Genomic DNA, 7,823 nt, shown 5'->3' on the forward strand with positions numbered 1-7,823 from the left:
TCCTAGTTGGCGCTACTATAAAAACAAGAGACGCTTCCCCACCGGCTTAAAATCGCTCTCTTCGTAACGGCGGGCGTGTCCATAGCAAGTGCCGTCGGAAACAACAACATGGTATTGTTTTTCCAAGATTTGAAATATTTAAGAAAAAGTTTTATTCCGTCATAGTAAGAATTTATATTGCTCTCGAAGATGAAATGGGGACAAACCACAGTGAGGTCTCCCCAAAATTTTCTTGCATAGTCTCTAATAAACTTGTCATGGATTACACGACACTGTTGTATAATAGTTACAAAATATTAATTTTTGCCTTGAATTTAGCATTTTTACTGAATCTATCGTGTCATCATTGGCGAGTTATTTGGCTATTAACCCCTAGCCTACGGTTAATGGTGTTTATTAATTGTGCTTTAGACACGTTTTCTCAACAGATTGAAACAAAAATTTTGCAGAAAATTGAACTTTTAGTCACAAAATCCCATATTAAATTTTATATTTAAGTCATTGTGTTTTTGAATTATCACGTTTACATTTTACTAAAAATACAGACCGACAGACAGTCAACCCTAGTTGGATTTAGCTCAAAATTTGATACTTGTCTACACTATTGATGTTAAATCTGTGTACCTAATTTTATATATCTAGTTTCGTTCTTCTTTTTATAATTACAGTGTTAATTTATATCAAGACAGACGGATTTCCTCTGAAAATATTTTATTCATCTGGAAATTTAGTGTAAAGACTGTACGTCAAATTTCAACTGTCTAGCTCAAAACGTTTTCGAGTTTTCTTTGTCACAAACAGACAGGCATTTTCCAAAAATATGCTTTTCGAGCTTAGGGAGTTCTAAAACATGTGGAGATTCGATAAAATCTCGCATTCAAATTTTTTGACGATTATCATACTTTCTTTATACTACGTATACGAGAAAGTAAAAAGGAAAGGTAAAGCTTTAACACACAATTAAGGGCAAATGCGTTTAAGAAAGTATTATTTGTTAATTCTAATTTTAGACACATCGTTTGTGACAACGCTAATGAACAGCTTTTCAGTTTTGTTTGCCTTTTTGGAGTAAGAGAATTTTTTTCATTTCTCGGCTAGCAATCAGCTGAATACATAAGCAATACACGTGTAAATCTTGCATTATTTTTTAAAATAGTAATGGAGCGTCCAGCAGTATCAGATGAAGAAAAAAATTCAAAGAAAGACAGAGTGAAAATCAACAAATTTGTAAAGAAAAGCTGATCCTGAAATTGCTACATTGGCGGCAAAATGTGAAAAATGGAAACAACATTTAGATATTGGGAATATGAGCAAAGAATGTTCTCATTATGGGGCTCTAAGTTTTGATTCTGAAATAGCCCGATCGGTTAACGTATTGTTACAAATCTGTGATGCGGTTTCCCAGCATAGTTGGTTCCATAGGAGGTCCCAGAGCTTGGCGACTTGGCGACGAATTTGGTGATTTTGGCGCCAAAATAGATTATACCCGAAACATCGAGAATTTTCCCGATCCGTCCAGTAGGAACGGAGATACGCCTCGATTCTTGATTGGTTGAGAGGCTTCTAGCCCCACCTCCTAAGACCTATAAAAGGAGCTGCAGCTGCAGGGGAGTGGTGGTGAATTGAGTAGTCGTGGACCAGTGGAGTCGAAGAGTAGTCGGGATCGACGGTAAAGAATTGGCCTTCCAGGGATAAGCGGAGCAGCGACGGAGTGAAGCTAGTGCTGAACTAAGCTATGCGCTACTGTCTGCAGTAGAGACCTGTTGTATGCTGCTGTTTTGTATGCTGCACGTCTCGGCTGAAGATAATCGTCTTCTGTGCTGTATATAGTTGTCGTCTTTGTGCTGCCCTGTGTGTCTTCGTGTAAATAAACGTCGTTGTTTCATTTTCTACTACCGCCTGCTGATTGAGTGTTCTCCACACCATATAACTTCCACTATCCAAACGAACCCCGGAAATTTCGTAACAGTATATTGTCATCATGGAAAGTTTAAGCTTCCAACATTGAACGAATGACCAATGAAATTTAAAAACTTGCCAACTGGAACTGACGAACATCGACTAAAGTATCGGGCAACATTGGGGTTGGTGAGCGAAAGCGAGCACGGGTGAAGCCCGCTAGCTTAATTATCTATACATAGTATAAAATGAAGTCTTTTGAAATCGTCTGTTATGTTGGAACCACAAAAACTCGAGAATAGTTAACGGATATTGGAGATATTTAAACCATTTTGTAGAGCATTTATTGGGGAAGGTTTTAGTGCATTAAGGTCATATCAAAATAATAAAAGGAGTTTTATAATTGCGATTTTAATTATTGCGCGCATGCGCGAAAATCTCAAACTGCGCATGTGCAAATAGCTAGAGCTGTGGTATATATATGCGATACATTTCTTTGTTTACGTCTGATTTTAAAAAGAGATTCAAATCTCATTATGCCCAAAGAAAGGAAATCCAACCTTGGTCGGGACACATTAAATACCAAAAAACTTCGTCTGTTGCTCGATAATGAAAATGAAGAGGAAAGAAACGTTCGGTTAAGGATTATCAGAGAAAGAATGTCCACACTTAGGGAAGGAGAGTCATTTGATGAACCGTCAAAGGACTCTTCTTCGAACTGAAATAACCGTCTTCCTTTAAATCACACTGCAATTGAATTGCGGAGACAGAATGAATCTCCTGAGGAGTGGAATGATAGCCTGTCTGCTGACAGAGAAAGACATTTAAATTTGAGACAGAAGAGTAGAAGTGAAAAAACAAACATTTAAAACTATTTTCTTTGTATTCTTTTCCTATTGTATATTTTTAATGGATTGTTTTGTCTACGGATCATATTTTTACCTTTTTAGCAGTCTAAATATTTTTGAATGTGTGCTATAAAAAAATTGTTTTGTAGCTATTTTTGATAATTTCTAAATATATTTTTATGTTTGTTTGATGCTGCGTAGCCCATGTCATATCGGGTGGAGGCTAGACTTAAATTGAAAGCAAATTTTTCATCTTGGATGCTATGCCATGGGCAACGCCGTGAGGGAACTGCTAGTAATAACAATATGTAACAGATTCAAGCGTTTTGCAAACCTAGCCAATACGCTTTATATCTCTGTTCTAATTTACTGGGGCCAATTCAGTTCCACTTTTTAACATAGTTTTCAATATATTTTTTCCAACATGCATATTATTTCAACATACGAATACATTCAACATACATAATTTTACAGAAGTTTCACTTATATATTTAGTAATATAAAACATGTATAATAATAAACATGTTCTGGATACATTTTAGATTTTTTTTTTAATTTTATTTTAGTAACTTTGTGAAGTTACATTTATTTTTATTTTATTTATTTATTATGATTCATGACGGCGCAGCTTCGAAGCTTATATACAATATTAATCAAGCAGACGTTTATTGTTTATAAATAATGCAAAAACCAAACGAGCTTAAGGAAGTAAATAGGAATCTCATCATTACTATTTGACAAAAATATTAATATTATTCTAATATTTTACAAGCAACAGCTTTTGCATTTTTTAATGAGTTTATTTGGCAAGAAGACATAAACAACATTTTAATCAATCTGCTAATAATTCTAGGTAGCTGTCTAATCTGCTTGGTTTAAAATCGATTACGGATTAGAAGAACGCTTTTGAGCAATAGATTGCTACATGAAAGATCTGTGGCGGATCGAATCGAACGAGGATAGAACCAGGGATCTTGTGGTTCGCAGTCCAGTAACATGACCACGATACAAAAGCTATTACTCATGCAGCGTAGCTGTTAACTGGCTTATAAGCTATTCACTACAGACTCTCCCTGCAATGAGTCGGAGGTGAAACGAACGATATGGCTGTTGAGTGGTGATGTATTAGCTGTTGATTCTAATGTGCCTGTATCCATTTGAGTAGCGCCAAGAGTTATGGCGACCGTGTGTGGGTGAGTGGTTTCTGTTGCTGCGTCAAGTGAGTATGACGACTTTGGTTTGCTGCGTCAAGTGAATCTGACGACTTTGGTTTGCTATGGGTAGATGGCACCACAACAGCTGTACGAAGGTTGGTGTCCGAGGTCACCAATGTTGTGGTTTGGAATGAGCGAGGATAGAACCTGGGACCTTGTGGTTCGCAGCCCAGTAACATAACCACAATACAAAAGCAATTGCTCGTGTAGCGTAGCTGTTAACTGGCTTATAAGCTTTCACCACAGACTCTCCCTCCAGTGAGTCGGAGATGAGACGAACGATAGGGCTGTTGAGTGGTGATGTATTAGCTGTTGATTTTAACGCGCCTGTACCCATTTGAGTAGCGCCAAGAGTTATGGCGACCGTGTGTGGGTGAGTGGTTTCTGTTGCTGCGTCAAGTGAATATGACGACTTAGGTTTGCTGCGTCAAGTAAATCTGACGACTTTGGTTGCGGGTAGATGGAGCCACAACAGCTGTACAAAGGTTGAAGGTTCATCGTCCGAGGTCTCCAATGTGGCGGTTTGGTATGAATGAGGATAGAATCTGGGACCTTGTGGTTCGCAGCCCTGTAACATGACCACGATACAAAAGCTATTACTCATGCAGCGTAGCTGTTAACTGGCTTATAAGCTATTCACTACAGATCTATTCCTCAAAGTCTACTTCCCGCTCTAGACCCAACCCAGGGGTTGAGTAGGAAAATGTCAGTTATAAATAATCAATAAATGAAAGATATGTTCTGTTCATTCTACTCTCTTTTTTGTACCCCTAACCTCTGAATTTATTGACCCTCTAATTATATGGCACATTCTGCTTGTGACAATACTGTTATTTAAAAACTCGAAAGATAAGAAATGATTTTTCAATAACAAATTTCTGTCATTGCTTGCACTTAACATCAGTGAACACAAAAGGATTTTAACTATACTGTAGAGGAGTCAATGCACGTGGTACAAACAAAACATGACTCAAAAATACAACAACAACGTACTATGGCACGTGTTGCAGAATGACGATAAAATACAGCATAGGACTTTATGCCTGGATTGACTGAGCATGTGACATTCCATGAGCTAACTACATTAAAATTGACTAAATATTTCGGTACAGGAAATTTTAACTATAATTATTAATTTTAACTATAAAAACTAAAGTCTTTAATTTATTATCTTTTCGTTATAAACAAAAGTTAGCATGAAGTCAAAATAGGATCCATCTTCGAAAAGTAATAATTAAACAATTAAAAATTCTCTTTAATATTTCTTTACAATAGTCATAATTTTTTTTCTCGACCAATTGCTAGAAATAAGATTAGTGTTAAAATAAAGGTCAGAGTTTTAATCAATATTTATGTTGTAGTCGGAAATCCCCAATTAATATATATATACTAATATACAAATGTATTTATAATAAATCTTAATTATTTATGTATTTATAATAAAAACACATTATAATAAACTCTTATATATGTTTATAATATAAAATAAACATATTTATAAGCTTCTAATGAAATAAAAATTTGTTCCGTCATTTTTGCTGAGCAGTATTTTAATCTAAAAGACTGTAACAAATATTACATTATTATTATTTAAAGCCACCTGAAAGAAAAACATACGTCAAACTCCTTCGCAGTACCCCGTCCTCCCCCTTTCCAATCTTCTATACCATATTTACACAGTTCATTGTAGAGTGTTAACCCACAAAATAAAATTTAACGCGCCTAAGTCAACATTCAGCGACTTTTAGTAGAATCGGGTTTAAAGCCTAATGTTTGGCGACATAAAAAGGCAAAATTACTTTATAAGCCGCCGCAGCCCCTGTTTCATTAATATATACTGCTACGAATCCTTGATTCGGCTTCCCAATATAGTTGGTTCCATAGGGGGTACCAGAGCTTGGCGACAAACTTGGCGATCATTTGGCTACTTGGCGACAAAATAGATTATACCCGAAACATCGGGAATTTTCCCGATCCATCCAGTAGGAACCGAGTTACGCCTCGAATATTCCTGATTGGTTGAGAGGCTTCTAGCCCCGTCTCCGGAGACCTATAAAAGGAGCAGCCTGTAGCTGCCGGAGTCGAGTCGTGGACCAGTGGAGTCGAAGAGTAGTCGGAAGCGACGGAGAAGAACTCGTCTTCCAGGGACTAGCGGAGAGCGACGGAGTAGAGCTTCTGTGTATACTGTTGTATGCAGCTGTGTATGCTGTTGTATGCTGCACGTCTCGGCTGAAGATAATCGTCTTCTGTGCTGTATATAGTTGTCGTCTGTTTGCTGTCCTGTGTGTCTTCGTGTAAATAAACGTTGTTGTTTGATTTTCTACTGCCCCCTGCTGATTGAGTGTTCTCCATACCATATTACTCCCACTATCCAAACGAACCCCGGGAAAATTTCGTGACAATACATATACATCAGGCGCATATTAGCATTATTGGTTGGATATGTGTGCAATATTTACAGCACTTCCTGTAGAAACTACTAGGCACTACTTGTTTGGCACAAGTTGAGCATGTGCAAGAACCAAATTCAACCCTACCAATAAATAAAATAGTGCAACTTAAAAAAAAACCCAAGCCTTTAGGCTTCCGTACTAGATGAATGCTCTGTCATCCGAGCTATGTACTTTTCGGCACCTACTGCTTTCTTATATGTTACAAACAAGTTTTCATTAATCCAGCACTACACACAAGAAAAAAAATTGCAACTTTAAAAAACCAGAATCTGGTGGCACCGGATACCGAACTCGGCACCTCTCGTATGCGATGCGAACACTTTACCATCTGAGCTACGCCCACTGCTGTCAGATCCTGGTACAATAGACTCCCGATTATTTGCGGAGAGGATTATCCGCGCCTGCCGCATTAAGTCTTTTTTTTTTTTTTTTTTTGCCTCTAAGCAAAGAGAAAAGGCTTCCAAAGCAAGAAGCAAACACAAATGACTGATTTCTTCAAAAAGGTGTAGTTTTACAGTTATGCTTTTGTAATTGCATAATATATTAAAGTATTAAAACAATACATATGTATTCATTTTTCTGTGTATCCTTGACGCCTCTCATAAGTACAAAGTACTTTTCTGCTTTCATTCACAAAATGCATTTTAGGGTAGTTTTGAGTGATATACTAAAATATTAAGCGTTAGTTAAACATTTCCTGCTGTTTATTTTACGTTTTATTGTACATAAAACGATTTTTCAAAGTTGGAATGACTGTTTTCTCTTTTGCTATACCTGTTTTTAGCTTTTTTCGGATTATCCGCGATTTTTGTTATCCGCGGCGGCCGCGCCACCCAATTCTGCGGATAATCGGGAGTGTACTGTATCATATTTTTTTTTTCTTACAAGACATTACATCTGCTACAAAAGAGCAAAATTGGAGGCGCCGGGTATCGATCCCGGTACCTCTCGCATGCTAAGCGAGCGCTCTACCATCTGAGCTACGCCCTCTGATGTCATCTTTTTGTAGCATATATTTTCTTGCCAGAGATTATAGATCCTATAAAAGAACAAAAATGGAGGCGCCGGGTATCGATCCCGGTACCTCTCGCATGCTAAGCGAGCGCTCTACCATCTGAGCTACGCCCCCTGCGGTAGAAACTGCAATCTTTTGCCTTACTAACAAGTTTTAATTGGTCTAGTGACCTACTAAGCCTGTTCCGAAATTAAACTTGTCTAGGAAATTGAGAAGGCGAAAAGAGTTTCGTAAGTCCATTCGCTCGGCATTTCAGCTGACTTTACGCCTTGTAGATTCATACATTATATTTGAAGCATGTTTGAGTATGCAATAAATGGCAGCTAATAATAAAATAAGCGCCACTTCAATAAAAATTTCAATTTGATTCCGAAATTTTTTTCTTATGCCCATT

General features: G+C 37.3%; 2 non-coding genes across 2 annotated transcripts; both read right to left on the minus strand.

Moving 5' to 3' along the window:
* Positions 1-7,331: 7,331 nt before the first annotated feature.
* Trnaa-agc (transfer RNA alanine (anticodon AGC)) lies at positions 7,332-7,404 on the minus strand. Its single transcript has one exon. It is a non-coding gene; the product is annotated as a tRNA-Ala (tRNA).
* Positions 7,405-7,470: 66 nt separating this feature from the next.
* On the minus strand, positions 7,471-7,543 carry Trnaa-agc (transfer RNA alanine (anticodon AGC)). Its single transcript has one exon. It is a non-coding gene; the product is annotated as a tRNA-Ala (tRNA).
* Between the last annotated feature and the right edge of the window lie 280 nt (positions 7,544-7,823).

This window comes from Argiope bruennichi, chromosome 10, assembly GCF_947563725.1.
Source record: "Argiope bruennichi chromosome 10, qqArgBrue1.1, whole genome shotgun sequence".
In the NCBI taxonomy this organism is placed as follows: Eukaryota; Metazoa; Arthropoda; class Arachnida; order Araneae; family Araneidae; genus Argiope; species Argiope bruennichi.